Consider the following 25,306-nt stretch of genomic DNA (forward strand, 5'->3'; position numbering starts at 1 on the left):
TTGTTTTTATTCTTTTTAATGTGACTACTGGAAACTTTCAAATTGCATGTATGGCTTTACCTTATATTCCTATTGACCAGCATTTTTTATTTTGATCTCTATCTGACTGAGGGATTCCTGAGGGATTTCTGAAACTGATTCTTGGTCACTTCCATTACAGATTTATTATTTGGCAATGTATCTTTGGTATGTCATAACTAACAAATCTTGGCAACTTAGGGAAAGTTACAATTTTAACATTTTGGGTTATATGTCTAATAGCCTGTTGATTCTTATTAAAACCTATGAGTGTTCTGTTGTGTCCGACTCTTTGAGACCCCATGGGCTGTAGCCTGCCAGATTCCTCTGTCCGTGAGATTCTCCAGGCCAGAATACTAGATTGGGTTGCTATTTCCTCCTCCAGGGGATCTTTCTAACCTAGGAACTGATCCCACGTCACCTATGTCTCCTATATTGTCAAGTGGATTCTTTACCACTGCACCACCTGGGAAGCCCAAGAAACATAGGGTGATGGTGGTTTAGTCTCTAAGTCATGTCCAAGTCATTGTAATGACTATAACCCCAGGGACTGCTAGGTTCCTCTGTGATTTCCCAGGTAAGATTACTGGAGTATTTTGCCATTTCCTTCTCCAGGGTATCTTCCCGACCCAGAGATCAAACGCAGGTCTCCTGCATTGCATGTGGATTCTATACTGAATGGGCCACCTAAGAAGCCCAAAGGCTATTATTGTCTGCTTTTTTCAAAGGAGAATCCTAAGAAACAACATACTGAATTTCCTCTTCCAGCAAGTGAAATCCAAGGATAGGTTTTCTGACTTTCAAGTCTATTCTTTTCTACCTCACTGTGCAGCCTCTACTCTGGAACAGCAATGTGAGAAAATTTGTTCTTTTGAGTTAGTTAGAGACGGTCTGCTCAGCTTGTACAAATTGAAATCTATAAGAATTTTACATAGGAGTAAATACTGTCTGTTGGCAGCTTATTTTTGAATAAGCCGCCATTCTTTCTTAATGGAGCAGTGTAATTTTCATGCTGCAAATCTTAGTACTTTTAAATGTATTGCCTCTCAAATTGCTTTTTGTTGATTGGCCAGTTCAGTGCTGTTCTTAGACTCAGATACCATTAGATATGTTGTATCATTTTTTAGTTATTATTTAATTATAGTACATTCTATGAAACTGGACGCTATTTAGCTGTTTCTTCTATATATGTGACAGACTTCTGAGTAGTCCTTTTTCTCTTAGACTTCTTGAGTGGTTCAGACACAAGTAATGATGCAAAGCATTGGTTGGGTCAATGGAAAGTATCCTTGACTATTACATTCCAAGTCAGCCATGTGGAAATAAATGACTCAAGCTATTTGATGTACCTCTGTGTGGTGATAATCACAATGGTATGATCACTTACCTAGAGCCAGACATCCTGGAATGTGAAGTCAAGTGGGAAGCATCACCACAACAAAGGTAGTGGAGGTGATGGAATTCCAGTTGAGCTACTTCAAATCCTAAAAGATGATGCTGTGAAAGTGCTGCACTCAATATGCCAGCAAATTTGGAAAACTCAGCAGTGGCCATAGGACTGGAAAAGGCCAGTTTTCATTCCAATCCAAAAGAAAGGCAAAGCCAAAGAATGTTCAAACTAATGCCCAATTTCACTCACATCACACACTACCAAAGTAATGCTCAAAATTCCCCAAGCCAGGCTTCAACAGTGCATGAACCATGCACTTCCAGATGTTCAAGCTGGATTTAGAAAAGGCAGAGGAACCAAAGATTAAATTGCCAACATCCGCTGGGATCATCGAAAAAGCAAGAGAGTTCAGGAAAAACATCCGCTTCTGCTTTATTGATTATAACAAAGCCTCTGACTGTGTGGATCACAACAAACTGTGAAAAATTCTTAAAGAGATGGGAATACCAGACCACCTGACCTGCCTCCTGAGAAAGCTGTATGCAGGTCAAGAAGCAACAGTTAGAACTGGACATGGAATAACAGATTCGTTCCAAATCGGGAAAGGAGTACATCAAGGCTGTATATTGTCACCTTGCTTATTTAATTTATATGAAGAGTACATCATAAGAAATGCTGGACTGGATGAAGCACAAGCTGTAATCAAGATTGCTGGGAGAAATATAATAACCTCAGATATGCAGATGACACCATACTTATGGCAGAAAGCAAAAAAGAACTAAAGAGCCTCTTGATGAAAGTGAAAGAAGAGAGTGAAAACTAAGATCATGGCATCTGGTCCCATCATTTCATGGCAAATAGATGGGGAAACAGTGACAGATTTTATTTTGGGGGCTCCAAAATCACTCCAGATGGTTACTGCAGCCATGAAATTAATAGGTGCTTGCCCCTTGGAAGAAAAGTTATGACCAACCTAGACAGCATATTAAAAATCAGAGACATTACTTTGCCAACAAAGGCCCATAGCTTTAGTCAAAGCTATGGTTTTTCCAGTAGTCAGGTATGGATGTGAGAATTGAACTATAAAGAAAGCTGAGCACTGAAGAATTGATGCTTTTGAACTGTGGTGCTGTAAAAGACTCTTGAGAGTCCCTTGTGCTGCAAGGAGATCCAACCAGTCCATCTGAAAGGAAATCAGTCCAGAATATTCATTGGAAGGACTGTTGCTGAAGCTGAAACTCCAATACTTTGGCCACCTGATGCAAAGAACTGACTCATTAGAAAAGACCCTGATGCTGGGAAAGATTGCAGGTGGGAGGAGAAAGGGATGACAGAGGATAAAATGGTTGGATGCCATCACCGACGTGATTGACATGAGTTTGAATAAACCCAGGGAAGCTTGGCAAGCTGCAGTCCATGGGGTCGCAATGAGTCAGATATGACTAAGTGACTGAACTGAACTGAACTGTATGTTGTTTTCTTTAATAAGTAGACAGTATCTTTCTCTTCTAAATTCCAATAACCTTTTTAATAATTATAAGTATAGCACTTACAGTTTTATTGAAGTTGTCTACTGCATGTTCATCCCTCTGATTAGAAGATGATTTTCTTAAGGACATGGGTGAAATATGTCTGTATGTGTGTGTGTATGTGTGTATACACACACACATTATATATGTATATGTGTATGTGTTTGTATAAATACATATGCATTCAGTGAATGGTTTGCCTTGAAATTAACCCAATGTTGAAATGGTTTTTAAATCTATCAGAAAAATCCTTTCCCTTCATTCATAGTTTTCACTTGACTGTCTAAATGAGTACCAAGAGTTACAGTTTTATCACGTTAAACTTTCCATTTTGCAGACATCAGAATATCTCTATTTTACTGCTATTCTCCCAAATCTCCAAAACGAGTCGCCAGTCCAGGTTCAATGCATGATACTGGATGCTTGGGGCTGGTGCACTGGGACGACCCAGAGGGAAGGTATGGGGAGGGAGGAGGGCGGAGGATTCAGGATGGGGAACACAGGTATACCTGTGGTGGATTCATTTCAATATTTGGCAAAACTAATACAATATTGTAAAGTTTAAAAATAAAATAAAATTAAAAAAAAAAAAGAATTGGAGGGGGCACATGCAACTAAAAAGAACCATATGCTGTAACTAAAGATCCTGAGTGCTGCAACTGAATCCCGGCACAGCCAAGTTTAAAAAGAAAAGAAAGAAATAAGCAGCATAGAAAGAATTTGAATTCAAAGGATGGAATTTTGGGGGGTGTTGGGATCATTTTGTATCCTCTCAGTGTTGGTGGTTAAAAGAATCTATGTCTGTGTACAGGTTAATGTAACTGTGCACCCAAAATGGTGAATTTTGCTGTATATAAATTTTGAAAAGGAAAATAAATGAATAGAAACATGAATCATTATCAATCTACAATAAAAAAAAAAGAATATCTCTATTTTAAACATTCTATAGTCTGTAGTAGAGGTTTAAAGGTATATGGATGAATGACTAACATTTTTCCAAAAATATTGGGAATCAGATTTTTATTGTTGTTGTTCTTCAGTTGCCCAGTTGTGTCCGACTCTTTGCGACCCCATGGAAAGAGGGGTCACACTAGGCCTCCTTGTGATCCTCTTCTCCTGCCCTCTTCTTTTCCCATCATCAGGGACTTTTCCAATGAGTCATCTGTTTGCATCAGATGACCAAAATATTGGAATTTCAGCTTCAACATCAGTCTTTCCAGTGAATATTCAGGATTGATATCCCTTATGATTGACTGGTTTGATCTCCTTGCTTGCTGTCCAAGGAACTTTCAGGAGTCTTCTCCAGCACCAGAGTTTGAAGAAATCAATTCTTCAGTGCTCTGCCTTCTTTATGATCCAACTCTCATAACTGTACCTAACCACTGGGAAGACCATAGCCTTGACTTACATGGACATTTGTTAGCAAAGTAATGTCTCTGCTTTTCAACAGACTGTCTAAGTTTATCATCGCTTTCCTGCCAAGAAGCAATTGTCTTCTGTTTTCATGTCTGCATCTGCAGTGATTTTGGAGCCCAGGAGAGGAAATCTGTCACTATTTCCAGCTTTCTCCCTTCTATTTGCCATGCAGTAATGGGGCCAGATGCCATGATATTAGTTTTTTAAATATTTAGTCCTAAACTGGCTCTTTTACTCTCCTCCTTCACCCTCATCAAGAGGCTCTTTAGTTCCTCTTTACTTTCTGCCATTTGAGTGGCATTATCTGCATAAAGAAAGCTGAGCACCAAAGAATTGATGCTTTTGAACTGTGTTGGAGAAGACTCTTGAGAGTCCCTAGAATTGCAAGGAGATAAACCAGTCAGTTTTAAAGGAAATCAGTCCTGAATATTCACTGGAAGGACTGATGCTGAAGCTGAAGCTCCAATACTTTGGCCACCTGATGCACAGAACTGACTCATTAGAAAAGACCCTGATGCTGGGAAAGATTGAAGGCAGGAGGAGAAGGGGATGACAGAGGTTGAGATGGTTGGATGGCATTAATGACTTGATGGACACAAGTTCGAGCAAGCTCTGGGTGTTGTTGATGGGCAGGGAAGCCTGGAATATTTCAATCCATGGGGTTGCAAAGAGTCAGACATGACTGAGCAACTGAACTGACTGATCCACATATCTGACATTGTTGATGTTTCTCCTTCCTATCTTGATTCCAACTTGTAATTCATCCAGTCTAGCATTTCTCATGATGTGCTTAGCATATAAGTTAAACAAACAGGGTGACAGCAGACTCCTTTCTCCATTTTGAGCCAATCAGTGGCTCCATATAGAGTTCTAACTGTTGTTTCTTGACCTGCATATGGGTTTTCAGGAAACAGATAAGATTGTATGGTATTAACATCTCTCTAATAGCTTTCCACTCTAAAGGAGATCAGTCCTGGGTGTTCTTTGGAAGGAATGATGTTAAAGCTGAAACTCCAGTACTTTGGCCACCTCATGCGAACAGTTGACTCATTGGAAAAGACTCTGATGCTGGGAGGGATTGGAGGAAGGAGGAGAAGGGGACGACAGAGAATCAGATGGCTGGATGGCATCACTGACTCGATGGACATGAGTCTGAGTGAACTCTGGGAGTTGGTGATGGACAGAGAGGCCTGGTGTGCTGCGATTCATGGGTCGCAAAGAGTCGGACACGATTGAGCGACTGAACTGAACTAAACTGAATAGCTTTCCACAGTTTGTCAGGATACACACAGTCAAAGGTTTTATAGCATAGTCAATGAAACAGAGATAAATGTTTTTGAAATTCCCTTGCTTTTCTATAATCCAGAGAACATTGGCAATTTGATTTCTCGTTCCTCTTCCTTTTTTAAACCCAGCTTGGACATCTGGAAGTTCTTGGTTCATATAATGCTGAAGCCTAGCATGCAAGATTTTAAGCATGACTTTACTAGCATGGGAGATAAGTGTAACTGTCTGATGGTTAGCACACTCTTTGGTACTACCTTTCTTGGGAATTGGGTATGAGGACTGATGTTTTCCAGTCCTTTGGCCCTTGCTGGGTTTTCCAGATTTGCTGACATAATGAATGCAAAATCTTGATGGCATCATACTTTAGCAATTTGAATAGTTCTGCTGGAATTTCACCACATCTGCTAGCTTTATATTGGTATGCAAAACCATTAAACATTTGTGTTTCTATCAAGAAAAAAATCCACCATCTCACTCATTTTATAAAGAAGTTAATTTTTAAAGGATGTAATCCTTTAAAATAGATCAATGGAACAAAATAGAAAGCCCAGAGGTAAATCCATGCACATATGGACACCTTATCTTTGACAAAGGAGGCAAGAATATACAATGGATTAAAGACAATCTCTTTAACAAGTGGTGCTGGGAAAACTGGTCAACCACTTGCAAAAGAATGAAACTAGAACACTTTCTAATACCATACACAAAAATAAACTCAAAACGGATTAAAGATCTAAACGTAAGACCAGAAACTATAAAACTCCTAGAAGAGAACATAGGCAAAACACTCTCCAACATACATCACAGCAGGATCCTCTATGACCCACATCCCAGAATATTAGAAATAAAAGCAAAAATAAACAAATGGGACCTAATTAAACTTACAAGCTTCTGCACAACAAAGGAAACTATAAGCAAGGTGAAAAGACAGCCTTCAGAATGGGAGAAAATAACAGCAAATGAAGCAACTGACAAACAACTAATCTCAAAAATATACAAGCAACTCCTACAGCTCAACTCCAGAAAAATAAACGACCCAATCAAAAAATGGGCCAAAGAACTAAATAGACATTTCTCCAAAGAAGACATACAGATGGCTAACAAACACATGAAAAAATGCTCAACATCACTCATTATCAGAGAAATGCAAATCAAAACCACTATTTCACACCAGTCAGAATGGCTGCGATCCAAAAATCTATAAGAAATAAATGCTGGAGAGGGTGTGGAGAAAAGGGAACCCTCTTACACTGTTGGTGGGAATGCAAACTAGTACAGCCACTATGGAGAACAGTGTGGAGATTCCTTAAAAAACTGCTTTATGATCCAGCAATCCCACTGCTGGGCATACCCAACGAGGAAACCAGAATTGAAAGAGACACGTGTACCCCAATGTTCATCGCAGCACTGTGTATAATAGCCAGGACATGGAAGCAACCTAGATGCCCATCAGCAGATGAATGGATAAGAAAGCTGTGGTACATATACACAAGGGAGTATTACTCAGCCATTAAAAAGAACACATTTGAATCAGTTCTAATGAGGTGGATGAAACTGGAGCCTATTATACAGAGTGAAGTAAGCCAGAAAGAAAAACACCAATACAGTATACTAACGCATATATATGGAATTTAGAAAGATGGTAACAATAACCCTGTGTACGAGACAGCAAAAGAGACACTGATGTATAGATCAGTCTTTTGGACTCTGTGGGAGAGGGAGAGGGTGGGATGATTTGGGAGAATGGCATTGAAACATGTATAATATCATAAACGAAACAAGTTGCCACGATACTGGATGCTGGTGCACTGGGACGACCCAGAGGGATGGTATGGGGAGGGAGGAGGGAGGAGGGTTCAGGATGGGGAACACATGTATACTTGTGGCAGATTCATTTTGATATATGGCAAAACCAATACAATATTGTAAAGTTAAAAAATTAAATTAAATAAAAAAAAACTAAATTAAAAGCCATTTTTTGAAAATATAAATTTATTTTTATTTAAAAATTTAATTTACTGAAATCTTGCTCTTTCCTGCGTGTACTCTACTTGGCAGCGGTCCATGAACTAGGAGAGGGCAGCTTCTGTGAGATGCAGGCCATTGTGTGTAGATATATGAAGGGTAGTGAGGGAAATCTGGTGACTCTTCCTTATTTGCAGGGACTTCTGTACACAGCACACAGCAGAAACTCCTCTGTGACCAGTTCAAGTGTCTGAGTTCCTTAACCTTGCATCTTTGGCTTAGTAGGACTACCATTACAGAAAAAGGAAGAAGCACAAAAATTCATGCTCTAAAATAGTTGAAAAAGTGAAGTCACTCAGTTGTGTCTGACTCTTTACAACCCCATGAACTGTAATCTGCCAGGCTCCTCTGTCCATGGGATTTTCCAGGCAAGAGTACTAGAGTGGGTTGCCATTTCTTTCTCCAGGGGATCTTTCTGACCCAGAGATTGAACCTGGGTCTCTTGCATTGCAGGCAAGTTCTTTACCATCTGAACCACCAGGAAAGGTTGTATGTCCTGTTTTAATAGGAAGATGTGAATCAATATACCTTATATAAAGGGCAAGGATCAGAAATACTAGAAGACTGTAACAGGTACAGCGACCACAGACCCTTTAGCATTATAAAATAGTTCTATACCCACCATGGATGATTTATTGATTCTTTCTTGTTGACAAACTGATTGCATACATGCCAAAATGAATAGATTGGAAGCAGAAGTAAATTTAGATGTAAATAAAAAACATTATGGATGATACATTTTTCTTCTAATAGGAGCCAATAAACGTAAGTATTCCTTCACTATAATGCACCCTGTGCCTCAAATATTCCCACGTAAATGGAAATATAATTTCCAGTATTTTTTTTCTTTGGATGGATCCACAATTCATAAAAAGGTAACAGGGCATATCCAAGTTCTGGCAAACAAAGATTCTGATATTCATACAATACATTAATGTAATATTAAAGCAATATAGCCAGCTTAGAAGGCCTAATTGTTTAAATTCCTTCTCCCTTTTTCTAGTCCCTATTCCGATAATAAATATTTTTGAACATCCTCATTCAATTTATTTCCTTCTCATACCTCCAATTCTCTTGTGGCACTAATGACTACTAATGATTTGTGATTCACCATATTTTTATTAATTGTGGAATTTCCTTCCTGCCCCACAGCACAAATAATCTATTTTTAGAAAATAATACCAGTCTATTTTCTAGCTTTTTGTGTTTAGCTTCTTAAGGAGTGAAATCAAATTCCTTTCCAAAGTGCCTGATGCTTACTGCCTACACAAATGATGAGCATTTCAGTGGTTTAGTGGTAAAGAGTCTTCTTGCCAATGCAGGAGACCCGGGAGACACGGGTTCAGTCCCTGGGTTGGGAAGATCCGCTGGAGGAGGAAATGGCAACCCACTTCAGTATCCTTGTTGGGAAACCTCATGGACAGAGGAGCCTAGCAGGGTCCTAGAGTCCTAGGGTTGCAAAGAGTTGGACACAACTGAGAGTACACATACACACACACACACACACACACACACTCACACACACACAGTATACTTAAGAAACATGTATCCAGTAAAATGAAACACCAAGTATACACCAAGTAAATGAAACACCAGTAAAATGAAACACACAATATACTTAAGAACCATGTATCCAGTAAAATGAAACACCAAGGATTCCAGTACATAAACAAATTCCAGCTCTTGTTTGCCTTGCTCTGCTCTGTAGCTTGCTTTATTCCCTGTTGCTAACATCTTACTATATTTTTCTTTGTTTGCTCTCTACACAGTGTATCACTTTTACTTGATGTATCTCTTCTGGCATTTACCTCTGACTCACCTTAAATACCAGGCTGCATTTGCCCTCATCACAGTGTACTTCCGGAGCTTGATGCTTATCTTTTCTTCTCCCCCTAAATCTAGTTCTAGACCTTAAGATCCTATGTTAGGGCGATTTCATTCTACAGAAGATAAGTGGGCTTAAAGTTGAATGAAGTTGAACAAAGACAAACGTACTTACTAAATAAACTTAAGTGGTACCTCATTTCCAAGCAAATCATTTCTTAAATAATGGTGATACTTTCTTAACTTGAAATAATTGAAGTCATTTCCTCTTTTTGAGTCTATTATTCAAAGTCCTCCATCAAATAGCTCTGTGTAGTACAGCTTGGGTTTTTTTCCTATGCTTTTCCCAGAAGATGGTTATTTACATAATCCTCAAATGCTTAATTCTTACATTTGTATGTCATTGTCTTCTGTACAATAAACATTTGTAACTATTTCAAAACATCCTTCAGCTTAAGCTCTTTCAATAAGCAATCGAGCATACCCTTATGACATCAGCCATGCGGCCTCACCTATTTCAGAGTGCACATACAGGAGTTTGATTTGTATAGAATTTATATTTTTACATTGTTATAAGGAAAAGTTTCAAGTGTAAGGCTTATCTCCCCTACTGGACTCTAAGCACTAGAAAGAAATCATATATCTTGTCTATATATCTTTGAGTTGATTGAAAACCTAACATATTACTGATAGAAACATAATAAACATCAACAGACTTGGCTTTGTAAGGAATTGTTATTGTTGTTTAGTTGCTAAGTCGTGTCTGACTCTTGCAATCCTGTGGACTGTAGTCTGCCAGTCTCCTCTGTCCCTGAGATCTCCCAAGCAAGAATCCTGGAGTGGGTTGCCATTTCCTTCTCCAGGGGATCTTCCCAACCCAGGGATGGAAACTGCAACTCCTACACTGCAGGTGGATTCTTTACTGCTGAACCAATTGGCCTCCTTTTTCATACTTTAATTTTATTTTGAGAACACATTTCTTATTGGTGTATTAAACAAAACTTCTCTGTAGCTAAAGGAGTAAGAACACACTAAAAACTGTTTTACCACCATAAAAAGAAAAATAAAATCTCTTTACATTATGAGAGTATGAATTCAAATGACAAAGAAATGAGATGTGGAATGAAAATAAAATATCACCAGAGAGAGATCAAAGCTTTATTTGTTCTTTTGAAAACATGGAGATGTGGATATTCAAAGTTACTGTCTGAATTGTTGGTCAACATGAGAGAAATTTATTCTTCTCTTTCACTAGAGTGATACTTGACATAGGAGCATATATTTTAAACACCATTTTCAAATGGGCAAGAATATATGTGTTCACTGATGTGTGTACAGCATAAATGCTTAATTATAACACTAGTTATTGGAAAGCTTTATTTAATAAGAAAAGGAGCAGAGATCAAACCATAAGTTTCTTTTTTGTGTCTGTGAGTCTGTTTCTGTTTTGTATATAAATTCATTTGTATTATTTTTTAAATTCCACATGTAAGTTATATAATATTTGTCTTTGATTACTTCACCAAATATAGTATTCTCTAGGCTCATCCATTTTGCTGCTAACAGCAATATCTCATTCTTTTTTATGTCTGAGTAATATTCTGTTGTATATGTATGCCACATTTTAATCCAGTTACCTTTTGATAAAAATATGGAGTGCTTTAAAAATTTGCATGTCATCATTGCACAGGGGCCAGGCTAATCTTTTCTGTCTATATTTTTCCAATTTTAATATATGTCCTTTCAAAGCAAACATTAATTAGTGTTTGTTTTTAAATTTTCAGATGGTTTGTGTCAATGCTGCTTTGATTATTTCCTAAAAAAGAGGAAAAATATAGGTTATTGCTAGATATAACTAGAGATACTACTTGCACTGTCAGAGATCAGATTAGATCAGATCAGTCACTCAGTCATGTCCCACTCTTAGCGATCCCATGAATCGCAGCACACCAGGCCTCCCTGTCCATCACCAACTCCCAGAGTTCACTGAGACTCACGTCCAGCAAAGTCAGTGATGCCATCCAGCCATCTCATCCTCTGTCATCCCCTTCTCCTCCTGCCCCCAATCCCTCCCAGCATCAGGGTCTTTTCCAATGAGTCAACTCTTCGCATGAGGCGGCCAAAGTACTGGAGTTTCAGCTTTAGCATCATTCCTTCCAAAGAAATCCCAGGGCTAATCTCCTTCAGAATGGACTGGTTGGATCTCCTTGCAGTCCAAGGAACTCTCAAGAGTTTTCTCCAACACCGTAGTTCAAAAGCATCAATTCTTCGGCTCTCAGTGTTCTTCACAGTCCAACTCTCACATCCATACATGACCACAGGAAAAACCATAGCTTTGACTAGATGAACCCTTGTTGGCAAAGTAATGTCTCTGCTATTGAATATGCTATCTAAGTTGGTCATAACTTTCCTTTCAAGGAGTAAGTGTCTTTTAATTTCATGGCTGCAGTCACCATCTGCAGTGATTTTGGAGCCCAGAAAAATAAAGCCTGACACTATTTCCACTGTTTCCCCATGTATTTCCCATGAAGTGATGGGACCGGATGCCATGATCTTCGTTTTCTGAATGTTGAGCTTTAAGCCCACTTTTTCACTCTCCACTTTCACTTTCATCAAGAGGCTTTTTAGTTCCTCTTCACTTTCTGCCATAAGGGTGTCATCTGCATATCTGAGGTTATTGATATTTCTCCCGGCAATCTTGACTCCAGCTTGTGTTTCTTCCAATCCAGTGTTTCTCATGATGTACTCTGCATATAAGTTAAATAAACAGGGTGACAATATACAGCCTTGATGAACTCCTTTTCCTATTTGGAACCAGTCTATTGTTCCATGTCTAGTTCTAACTGTTGCTTCCTGACCTGCATACAGATTTCTCAAGAGGCAGGTCAGGTGGTCTGGTATTCCCATCTCTTTAAGAATTTTCCACAGTTTCTTGTGATCCACACAGTCAAAGGCTTTGGCATAGTTAAGACAGCAGAAATAGATGTTTTTCTGGAACTCTCTTGCTTTTTCCATGATCCAATAGATGTTGGCAATTTGATCTCTGGTTCCTCTGCCTTTTCTAAAACCAGCTTGAACACCAGGAAGTTCACAGTTCACGTATTGCTGAAGCCTGGCTTGGAGAATTTTGAGCATTACTTTACTAGCGTGTGAGATGAGTGCAATTGTGTGGTAGTTTGAGCATTCTTTGGCATTGCCTTTCTTTGGGATTGGAATGAAAACTGACCTTTTCCAGTCCTGTGGCCACTGCTGAGTTTTCCACATTTGCTGGCATATTGAATGCAGCACTTTCACAGCATCATCTTTCAGGATTTGGAATAGCTCCACTGGAATTACATCACCTCCACTAGCTTTGTTCATAGTGATGCTTTCTAAGGCCCACTTGACTTCACATTCCAGGTTGTCTGGCTCTAGGTCAGTGATCACACCATCGTGATTATCTGGGTCATGAAGATCTTTTTTGTAGAGTTTTTCTGTGTATTCTTGCCATCTCTTCTTAATATCTTCTGCTTCTCTTAGGTCCATACCATTTCTGTCCTTTATCGAGCCCATCTTTGTATGAAATGTTCCTTTGGTATCTCTGATTTTCTTGAAGGGATCCCTAGTTTTTCCCATTCTGTTGTTTTCCTCTATTTCTTTGCATTGATCGCTGAAGAAGGCTTTCTTACCTCTTCTTGCTATTCTTTGGAACTCTGCATTCAGATGTTTATATCTTTCCTTTTCTCCTTTGCTTTTCACTTCTCTTCTTTTCACAGCTATTTGTAAGGCCTCCCCAGACAGCCATTTTGCTTTTTTTGCATTTCTTTTCCATGGGGATGGTCTTGATCCCTGTCTCCTGTACAGTGTCAGAAACCTCATTCCATAGTTCATCAGGCACTCTATCTATCAGATCTAGACCCTTAAATCTATTTCTCATTTCCACTGTATAATCATAAGGGATTTGATTTAGGTCATTCCTGAATGGTCTAGTGGTTTTCCCTACTTTCTTCAATTTAAGTCTGAATTTGGCAATAAGGAGTTCATGGTCTGAGCCACAGTCAGCTCCTGGTCTTGTTTTTGCTGACTGTATAGAGCTTCTCCATCTTTGGCTGCAAAGAATATAATCAATCTGATTTCAGTGTTGACCATCGGGTGATGTCCATGTATAGAGTCTTCTCTTGTGTTGTTGGAAGAGGGTGTTTGTTATGACCAGTGTATTTTATTGGCAAAACTCTTTTAGTCTTTGCCCTGCTTCATTTTGGACTCCAAGGCCAAATTTGCCTGTTACTCCATGCGTCTTGACTTACTACTTTTGCATTCCAGTTCCCTATAATGAAAAGGACATCTTTTTTGGGTGTTAGTTCTAAAAGGTCTTGTAGGTCTCCATAGAACCATTCAACTTCAGCTTCTTCAGCGTTACTGGTTGAGGCATAGACTTGGATTACTGTGATATTGAATGGTTTGCCTTTGAAAGGAACAGAGATCATTCTGTCGTTTTTGAGTAGATATGGCAGAATTGCAGTTCTCTTCCAACTTTCTTACACTGGGCTTTACATCTAACTCCACCCCAACAGTGGCAACAAAGCAATGAGAAATAAGCATCTGCTCATTTCAATCATGCACAAGCTCATTCACATGCTAGGACATCTGTGTAATATATAAATGAAAGTATAGGGTCTTGCTGCTGGGCTTTGAGAAAAGCAATGCCATTATTGGAGTAAGGCTTCATTTCATTCATTTTAATAAAGTTTACTTGATTTTATCCTTATAAAACTAATTAGTCTTTGTTCTAAGCATTGGAGTAAAATGTAAAGTAACAAGAGATTATCCAGGCTCTCTCCCAAAAGCTTTCACTATCAATATAGTATTAGATATGTTTATTCCAAACTTTCTTTCTAAGCAGATTTTTCTTAGTTTTGATCATATATGTGTAGTGATTTATTCAATTAATATTACAACTTGTTCATAAAATCAGTTTTATCTCCTTGATTCTTCATCTTACATAAATTTCATCATAAACAATATTATCTTACATAATTTTCACTGTGCTTGAGTTAATGTTGTTAAATCTGAGTGATTTAATTCTTTCATCATAGGCTAACTCTTCCCTATTAATTTCTTTTCATCAACTGACTTTTGTCTAATGCACTCAGTTGTAGAAAATTTCAAAATATAATACGATGCAGTATTTATATAAAATTCAGCAGCAATATTATTATAAGAAATTATGGGTCTTATTTCTATAGCATCTCTTTTATATTCATTAAATGTGCAGAGATGATGGCAATGCATTTATGTAATTTTGACCTATTACAACATGCCAGTGAAATTGTTTTTTAAGACATTTCATGACATTTATAATTAATTTTACTCAAATTTAGGATATTGATTTTGCTAAAGAACATTGTATTTTACTTTATTTGTGCTCCTGTCTGCCTCTTAAGTAAGATTGCTCATATGTTCTTCCTTGACTGACGAATATCTTAGTTCTCATAACAGATGAGAACGAACTAAAGTTTTAGTAAATTAATTAATTAATGCATTTTTGTAAATTTTATTATGTTTGTTTGAATGTATCCACAAAGCCTCTAAAACATGAAAAATATGTTTGGCTTAAAAAATAGACAATATTTGTTGCCATAGCAGTTTTCAAATGATAAGCTAAATGTTGAAGTTTTTTCTTGGATACTTTTAAGTTTGCTAGTGTAGTTTTCAGCTACTTGTCAGCTAAAACCTTCAACTAAGATAATATTGTATTTATTTGGATTGTTTGGCTCAAGTGTACACTTCAGAAATCTTCCATAGAAATGTTCCTATCTTTAATGTCATCCTTCAAGGAAAATGATTCTGTTTAGAGATCTTCCCCCACTTTATCAGTTCATCACATATTTATTTTTTGCAATACTTTCTTAAAAATACTTATATTGTTTTTTGCTTTGTTTTAGTCACATTCACTTATTTTTATCACATTCATAAGTATAATAAGGCTTACATAGGAGACAGTTATAAAAACTTATCATCTTCATCAATTTCCTGTGGATCCATTTTCTGTAGAGAAGAAGCAAATTATAAAAATTAATTCCAGGCCATATGCCAGCTTTCAGATTGAAATCAATTAACGCACACAAAAAACAGCTGATGGTCTGGACTAGATTGTTTGATTTTGTTGTTGATAATGTCATTCATTTTGTTTTGTTTTCTGGAAGAAAACTAAATGCTAAGTGATGACTAGTCCTTCAAGAACTTTCAAATTTCCAAAGATACCGGCATATTGCCTGCTTTTTTATTGCTACAGTTCTATTCTCCCTGTACCCGCAGGCATGTAAATGACATGAAAAATAATGAGAGGGAAGATTAGGTGTCAGAGGAGGAAGATCTTTGATTTGCACGTGGGAAAACAGATGGGCAAAGATGAAATTAAGTGGTTAGAAAATTGAACCTGTGTTACAAAATATTATAAGGAGTTATAAATTTTAAGTCATGTGAAATACACTGTAGGTATAGCACATATAATAGACATACTATCTACCTAGCAAGGATGATTTTAATTTTATCAAGTTATATCTCAAAGAGAATCTTAGGAAAACTTTAAGAGTGGAAATCACAACTAAAATAATCCATGGTGCTATTCCAGTACTATAAAAACATGCATCTGACTAAACAAGCCATTACACATTTCCTCCTAAATTCTTTCCCTTAAACCCAAACAAGCCCCACCTCCAGTTGGACTGATGGTACCCATTCCAAACTGGAGCCTGGTTTGGTAACTCCTTGGCTCTTTGTCGAATTTTCCTTCTTCCCTCTCAAGAGATCTAATGTAAGCTGTTTTCATCTAATTTTTCCTGCTGGCATTTCTTAAAGTCATGAAGGTACACCTTTGATAATCCTTTTCTGTAAGTACACATAAATTCTTTATAACACCTCTGTACCCTTTCTGTTCTCCCTTTTCTGGCAGGTTATCTTAGGAAATCACTCCCACTATAAATTATTATAAAATATCTGGATTATGATTGAAAGATAAGACTACTTTTCATGCAAATCATGTTACTAAATACTCATTACGTTTTCTTCCAGACTTCTCTTCATACCACACCCTGTTTCTTGATTAATGGCACCAAGAGATGCCCAATTAATTTTTCCATCTCTCAAACCAGTGAAGGGGAAATCATAAAGGTTCATTCTTCCCCCACCCCAATGATAATAACTAGTAATTGAAACCAAATGTCTATCTCTTTATCACCTCTCATATCCGACCACTTTTCCCCTTCCTCGGAATACTGGATTATAACTTAAGTCAGGCTTTCATCTCTTATTTCCACCATTTCAATATTTTTTAATTGATCCTGCCTCTTTTGTCACCCCTTTCTTATCTATCCTTAAGATTGTCATCAGGGTAAGATTTTAAGTTGCTAATCAGATCACACCATACTTTTACATACAATTCATCATTAACTTCCCATTCCCCTAAACTTAAACCCCATCTTCTTGGCATGGCACATGAAGGCTACAATAATTGCAAGGCTCGCCTGCCCAGGCTTATTAGAATCCACTCTACATCACACTCTGTGTGTTGTAGCCATCTCAGAATTCATCATGCTGGTTTGCCCCTTCACAGATGTTTTCTCTGCATTTAGTAGACTTCTTACTCTCAGGCCTTGCTTTCTTTGCCTAAGCAATTATATCTAAGATTAATATAACACTACTTCTTATTTGTTTTAATGTTTCCCTTTCTACTTACTAATGTTACATTCTATCATTTTTAATTGCAATTATATACCCTTACAATTATATTCTGGGTTAAATAGGCCGTTGTGAGCTAGCCTAGAAATCTTACCATTATTTGTAAAGTGTTTCAATTAAAACAAAAGCCACAAGTTCCAAATGACTGACTGGAAAGCAAATATTTGGAACATAATCTATTTGTAATTTCATTCCCACTGGTTATAACACCAAATGAAGAAACAAGATCAAATCTCAGAGGAAGACTTTGCTTGCTTGTTAAAACATATGTTTCTAGTGATGTAGGCATGAGAGAATAAAGAAAGGTATATTTCTATTTAATATTAAATTAAATGCCAGATGCTATTTATACACAATAAAAATTCTAGAAATAACAGGGTTTGGCTCTAAGTTTAAAAACTACTACTAGGGAATTAAGCTGGAGAAGGCAATGGCACCCCACTCCAGTACTCTTGACTGGAAAATCCCATGGATGGAGGAGCCTAGTAGGGTGCAGTCCATGGGGTTGCTGAGGGTCGGACATGACTGAGAGACTTCACTTTCACTTTTCACTTTCATGCACTGGGGAAGGAAATGGCAGCCCACTCCAGTGTTCCTGCCTGGAGAATCCCAGGGACGGGGGAGCCTGGTGGGCCGCCGTCTATGGGGTCACACAGAGTCGGACACGACTGAAGTGACTTAGCAGCAGCAGCAGCAGGGAATTAAGCACTTAACTGAATAATGGATGGCAAATAGTAGAGTTGAGTTTCTTACTGTTTGAGTGGGAGATTATAGATAAGTAAGAGGAGAAGTATGTTTAGTGGAGCAGTAAACACACACATAGACATACATATGCACACAGGATAGTATACATAAATATATTATCTTGCTTTGTCAGCTGAGAGAGCCTAGAAGGCAATGACACCCCAGTAGCAATAAGCACACAAGCACCCATGTATTGGTTTCTAATACCCTTCTCCAAATAAAGAAACCAAGGACAATTAGAGAAATGCTTAGTGGACTGATTCTAGGGCTTGGCAGAAAATATACAAGATTATCTTGGAGCATCTTGATATCCTAGAAAGTAAGGAAGTACTCAAAAAACAAACCAACACATGTCATTGATGATTGTATGTCAAGGAGACATACGAGTCAACTGGAAAGTCCAAAACTGGAATAATTTGACCAACAAAATATATAAAGTATAGTGGATTATCACCCAAAGTATAAAACAAATGCCAGTTAGTCCATGATGATATAAATGATTGAGTAAAGAAACAAATGAAAGCATAGACAAATCTCTTGTGCAGTAGAATCCCAGATAATTAATGTAGATTTTTAGCCATCAAGGAAGAGGAAGATAACTGCCACTCCTTCATTCCAGGCTGTGCATTGTGACTTTCTTCCACAGTATAATGTGGAAAGGAGGAAACAGAGTAAATCACGCAGTAGGTAAACCTGACAGATATCTCTTTAGCCAGGTGAGAAGGTTTATACTAGTAATGATAAATTATGTTGATAATATATACCTTTGTTATGGTGTAATAAGGATAGCTGTTTACCTCTGTGATTTTCCTCCCAAACCCTATAACATTAGCTTGATAATGGGGAAACTTCAGACAATTCCTAATGAAAGACATTCTGCAAATATCTGACCAATATTCAAAACTGTCAGAGTCATATAAAACAAAGAAAGTCTGAGAAACTGTTGCAGTATAGAGGATCTAAAAAAATATCATGACTAAATATAATGTGGTGTCAGGAATGAGATCCTGGAACAGAAATGGGCATTCAGTAAAAACTAAGAGAATATGAATTAGCTGTGAACTTTAGTAGATCATTTGTATTGATATTGATTCCTTAATTTTAACAAATATATAATGCCAACAGGGTGTTAATAATATAGGAAATAGTAAAAGTCTCTTGATTGCAAATTCTATGTATTTTCAAAGAAAATATTTTATACATCCCTCTTGTATTTTTGCATAAAAATAGTGACTTTATATTATGTTTTTGCAAAAAGGAGTTTGTATCATATAAGGTTAAACCTTTCATCCTTTGGGGAAAAAAATTGCATTGGTTTCAGCTGGCACATCCCATTGCTAGTGTTCACACACAGAATGCTCTTTTATGTGATTCTTTTTTACTGGCTCTTGACCATGATTCTCCTGCATATTTAATGTTCTTGGACTAGCCTTCTGATACATTTTAGTGAACAGACACCACTATCTATCTCCCTCAAGTGTTTTTTTAATCACATATTAAGATTACCTTTACCATGCCTACCTGAAGCAATGCATCGTGCCTTTGGATGACAACTCTGAATGGGAGGTTGTGAAAAATTCAGTTGAAATACAACAATTTAAAATTTTCAGCATTTACAGTCTTTCCTATATGTAGAGTCTAGCCATCACAGGCTATTTACTTTAAAGCAATAGTATGACTTTTTTTTCTTGTTACATTATTTAAAATATTTGCAACATAGATTGACAAAGAACAAATCACTACTCTATTAAGTAGCAAGAGTGTGTGAATGGCCTCAAGGGGAATTTGAAAATCTTGACATAATGAGATATAAAGTAGAATTGATTGGTAGGGAGCCAAGACTGATGCCCTCACTACCATGACATTTAGGTTGGAAGACATCTGTAGTTTCCTTCCATCTGACTCAACAGATGGGCACACTAAAAGATTTGTGCACATAGGGGTGAGTGTGTGTGTGTGTGTATAAACTAGACTGTCTAGCATATTGAATGCAATTCTTTATTAGAAACGTTGTGCATAACATTTTAAAAGCATTATGTGTTTTACTGATATACATTTGGAATGTTTAAAATGTGATCTGGGGGCCACCATCCCAAACTAGATTTGGGAGATACCCTTAGAACCATGTAATCAACCTTTAAGTCAGCATCATTTTTTTTTAATCTGTCATCACTTCTTTATATTTAGTGAAAGTGTTAGTTGCTCAGTCCTATCTGACTCTTTGTGACCCCCTGGGCTATAGCCTGCCAGTCTCCTCTGATCATGGAATTCTCCAGGCAAGAATACTGGAGTGGGTTGCCATTCCCTTCTCCAGGGGATCTTCCCAACCCAGGGATTGAAACTGGGTCTCCTGCACTGCAGGCAGGAGACTGTGTTTATTTAGAGTGGTCACTTTTTGTGGTTATCATCATATCCAGTTAATAAGGGATGTGATTGAAATTCTGTACATGTCTTGGTACCAATACCCTTTTTAGTCTCTCGCTCCTGGAGAGGACTGTCTTCCCCTTTATCACTCTTAGTCTTACCAGGCAGAGGCGCTATGCCTTCCAGGTAAGGTCACTAGCCAAAACCTTATGTTTCCACCCTGTTTTTTAAATTTTGCTCCTCCTACTCACATCCATACTCTGCCCCAGGTATGTCATCTCTAGTCCTCCTGTTCTGAGCATCTATTATTTCTAGTATCCTCCTGTCCATTTAATCCTAGCTAGTCCTCTGGTTGTGGTAGTGGTTTAGTTGAGAAGTCATGTCCAACTCTTGCATCCCATGGACTGTAGCCTGACAGACTCCTCTGTCCATGGGATTTCCCAGGCAAGAATATTGGAGTGGGTTGCCATTTCCTTCTCCAAGGGATCTTCCTGACCAGGGTTTGAACCCAGATCTCCTGCATTGTAGTCAGATTCTTTACTGACTGAGCCACCAGGGAAGCCCTAGTCCTCAACTCATGTAGTAGAAGCAAGTCCTCTACTCATTTTCTGCTCATAAACCTCAGAGCTTTGGAGGAAGATACTCTAACCCCACAGGATACTGAAGAAGAAAGTAGAAAAGTGGGATTTGCCCTTCAAAATGAAAGCATGCGAGTGACAACTCCACGTATGCAAGAAATAGAAGACACACTGGATGCAGAACTGTAGAGAAAAGACTATTCCATGGCCTAGAATCACGATGCATGAGAGAGATCATGCCCAGGATATAAGAAGAGCAGAGAAGTAGATGTTATTTCCAAATTTACTTAATCTTAAAAGGTACCTTGCCCCTTTGTTAAAATGTAGATTCAGATACTCTACCCTAAGTTCAGCAAATCATAATCCTGTGAGGAAGGGGTCTAGAAATCTGATTTTTAAAGTTCCAGAGTGCTACTTAAGATTGGTTAATTTTAAAAACCCTGGATAAATTGGTGGTAAGCTCACAGAGACATAAAATGTCAAGAGAACTAGTGAGCAGGAACAATGGTCTTCCTCATCCCACAATATGGGATAATTGGGCTAAAAGCAGGGGTAAGTGCAGAGTCCTAATGCACAGAGTGCTGTGGCTTCCTTAATGAGCCTGCATTAACTCTGCTGGCTGCAAATACTTCTCAGTAAAATAGAAGTAAAATGGCTTTTCCAATAAGACTACCAAGATTTTGTTAAATATGTTTAACCATTAAGGAAAACATGTGGGATGTTTACTTCATCTGAAGCAATCATTTGCTATTAGTATTTAGCCATAACTTTATTCTCTTTTTTGTTCAGAATTTCTCAACCTGTGGCAGGAAACTTGGAAATATTGTTTGAATGGCATATACAGCAATCACAAGATTTCCATCAATTTTAGAACAAAGCCAATAATTTATGCTTTAGAGATTACCAATATATTTTCAGAGAATCATCCTAGACTCCTGTTCATTACTGATAAAATTAAAACAGTACAATTTACCTAGATTTTTTTATAAAAATAATACATATTTCATATTAGCACTAAAATGTCTCATACCAATGGTATGTAAAGCTGCTGTCCCTATTTTAACCTAAAGACTAGCACTAGAGGAAAATAATTTGCTTATTCATCATGTTTTATTGATTTTTTTTTCAACTAGATTTATAATTTGAATCATTGAAAGAGAAAAGTGTGGACAAGGGCAATTCATAATTAAAGAACTTTTTATAACTTGTTTTGTAGTATCTACTGATTTGATTGCTGCTTCTCCAATAAAGATTCTGTTTCTCATTCAGTGTACACAAAGATTAATTGTAATCAAAGCATTTTTATCATCTTATTCTTTAAAATGTTGATACTTTTCTTAGTAAAAAAATGAATAGCTGTTTGAAATTTAAAAATAGCATTTTATGAAGAATAGGGGACAAATGAATCAGTATATCACAATGTTTTTCCTTTTTATGAAAAGATGATTTAATTTTTAACATTCAATTCAGAAAATTCACAAAGGGATAAGCAGAAGGGAGATTTGTGTATGTTCCACTGGTTACTAGAAAAAAATTTACTTCCACATATTTTCTTTAGGCACCTAATTAACATTCTATTTAGTCTAATCCCTTTGAAAGTTTGTTAACAACTATATTCTTTGTTTCCTCCGTCAGTGATATTTAAAAATAAAATATCTTTCTTAACTCAATGCATAAATGAGAAATCCCTTGATTATTCAGTATTTTCATTATTTCCTTGAGTAGGACTGAGAAATGTTATTTGCTAAGAAAGAATTCAAGGTTCTAGAAGACTCTTGGAATGGAACTGTCTTTTAACATAAACCTGCTGTCCCAAGAAGACTCAAAAAGACATCAACATCTGCAACAATTGTTATTAAATATTCCTTCACTGATTCTCTAATTCAAGATATTTTTTATTTTATATTAGAGTATAATTAACAATGTGTTAGTTTCAGGTATACAGCAAAATGATTCAGTTATACATACACATGTATTGATTTAGTTTTCAAATTCTTTTCCCATTTAGCTAATTACAGAATATTGAGCAGAGTTCCCTGTGCATAGGACCTTGTTGGTTTTCTATTTTAAATATGGCAATGCATACACGTTGGGCTTCCTTAGTGACTCAGACTATAAAGGATCTGCCTGTGATGTAGGAGAGTGGGATTCAGTCCCTGGGTTAGGAAGATCCCCTGGAGAAGGGAATGGCAACCCACTCCAGTATTCTTGCCTGGAAAATTCCATGGCCAGAGAAGCCTGATCAGGTATAGTCCACGGGGCTGCGAAGAGTTGGACAGGACTGAGCAACTAACATACACACATACATGTCAGTCCCAAATTCCCAATCTCACCCTCTCCTTGACTTTTCCCTTATGGTAGCCATAAGTTCATTTCCTAAGTCTTCGAGTCTCTTTCTGTTTTGTAAATAAATTCACGTGTATCCTTTTTTTGTTGTTAGGTGCTGCATTTAAGTGATATATTTGTCTTTCTCACTTACTTCACTTACCTCTGACTTACTATACTGCTTCACTTGGTATGATAATCTCCAGGTCCATCCATATTGCTGCAGATGACACTATTTCAAAATGTTTGTAATGGCCAAGTAATATTCCATTGTGCATATGTACCACATCTTCTTTATCCATTCATCTGTCGAAGGACATCTAGGTTTCTTCCATGTCTTGGCTACTGTGAACAGCATTATAGTGAATATTTTGGGTGTATGTATCCTTTAGAACCATGTTTTGTTTTGTTTTGTTTTTTTCTGTATGTATGCCCAGGAGTGTGATTGCTGGATAATATGGTAGCTCTATTTTTAGATTTTTAAGGAAACCCCATACTGTTTTCCATAGTGGCTATACCAATTTACATTCCTACCAATAGTGTTGGAGGAAACCCTTTCCATCTCCAGCATTTAGTTTTTGTAGACTTTTTGGTGGTGGACATTCTAACTGGTATGAAGTGATATCTCATTGTAGTTTTGATTTGTATTTCTCTAATAATTAGTGATATTGAACATTTTTTTCATGTGCCTCTTGGCCATCAGTATGTCTTCTTTGAAGAAATATACATGACACAAACAAAATGATAGATACATTTTCCAGATGGTGGTGAAGGTTATCATAACTCAAAATACACTTGTCTTAAATTACAGTTTTATATGTAATTTCATAATTATACATACTATGATGCATTTAAATGTCTAAGTAGAGGAAGGATGCATTATTAACAATAAATTTTATGTTTAGGCGAGTTAATCATTTGTGATTTTGATTGACTTATATTTTATGTACAGCAACAATACATCATTACACAATGGACTGTAGAAGAATAATGTGAAGATAATTTGATTGTTTCAGTAGGTAAGTGCTTTGGTCATATGTCTGTAGGGTGATTCCAAGATAAATACCCAGTTTCTTGATGAAATTCTAAATAAACCTTTAAAGTCTGAAAAGAAAAATAGCATCAAAAGGTATCCAATCCAATAATTTTACTGGTTTCCCATTTATGTTGTGAACTGACTTTTGGGGAAAGAATTTCATACTTCTTGCCTTCTCTTGCTCAGGTCTTCTTCATACCTCAACCTACTAGTGTGCTAAAACAGGTTTGGTGGTAACAAAAGTTAGCTCCTAATTTGCAAAACCCAGTAGGTTCTCTGTGGTCTCATCTCCCTTGTCCTCTGTAGTATTGTTGCTGCTGACTCAGGTCTTCTTGAAATGTTCTCTTCTTTTGTGTACATAGTATTAATATTTCCCTCAATCTGATTTCATTTCCTCAGTACTCTCCAGGGTTTTAGTCAAGGTTCTTTTTTCTCCTTATTTTATAATCCTCTTTTTTAAAAAAATGTAGTATAGTTGATTTGCAATATTATATTAGTTTCAGGTGTACAGCAAACATATACTCTTATGCAATCACACATATGGTCATGGTCTGTATGCTAGCTGCTGCTGCTGCTAAGTTGCTTCAGTCCCGTCCAACTCTGCGCGATCCCATAGACGGCAGCCCACTAGGCTCCCCCGTCCCTGGGATTCTCCAGGCAAGAACACTGGAGTGGATTGCCATTTCCTTCTCTCCAATGCATGAAAGTGAAAAGTGAAAGTGAAGTCGCTCAGTCATGTCCGACTCTTCGCGACCCCATGGACTGCAGCCCACCAGGCTCCTCCATCCATGGGATTTTCCAGGCAAGAGTACTGGAGTGGGGTGCCATTGCCTTCTCTGTCTGTATGCTAGGGACCCCTATAACTCCACCACCAGGCTCCAAACTCTTACCTTTCTTGGCATTTCATTTCTTTCCCATTCCTGCAAAGAACATTCAGGTATTTCAAGTACCAGATGATCCAAATAAATGTGTTACGTTACCCTCCATACTCTGCACAGCCACACTGTTTCGAGTCCTGAATAATTTGTGTCTCTTTAATGGCGTCAACATC

The 25,306-nt window shown here is 37.4% G+C and overlaps 1 protein-coding gene and 1 non-coding gene across 2 annotated transcripts in view; one reads left to right on the plus strand and one right to left on the minus strand.

Annotated features, from left to right (window-relative positions):
* The window catches only part of ZNF804B (zinc finger protein 804B), a 567,979-nt gene that overhangs the window by 240,552 nt on the left and 302,121 nt on the right, over positions 1-25,306 (plus strand).
* Positions 11,135-11,243, minus strand: LOC112446534 (U6 spliceosomal RNA). Its single transcript, XR_003034537.1, has one exon. It is a non-coding gene; the product is annotated as a U6 spliceosomal RNA (small nuclear RNA).

Source organism: Bos taurus, chromosome 4 (genome assembly GCF_002263795.3).
Source record: "Bos taurus isolate L1 Dominette 01449 registration number 42190680 breed Hereford chromosome 4, ARS-UCD2.0, whole genome shotgun sequence".
Taxonomy (NCBI): Eukaryota; Metazoa; Chordata; class Mammalia; order Artiodactyla; family Bovidae; genus Bos; species Bos taurus.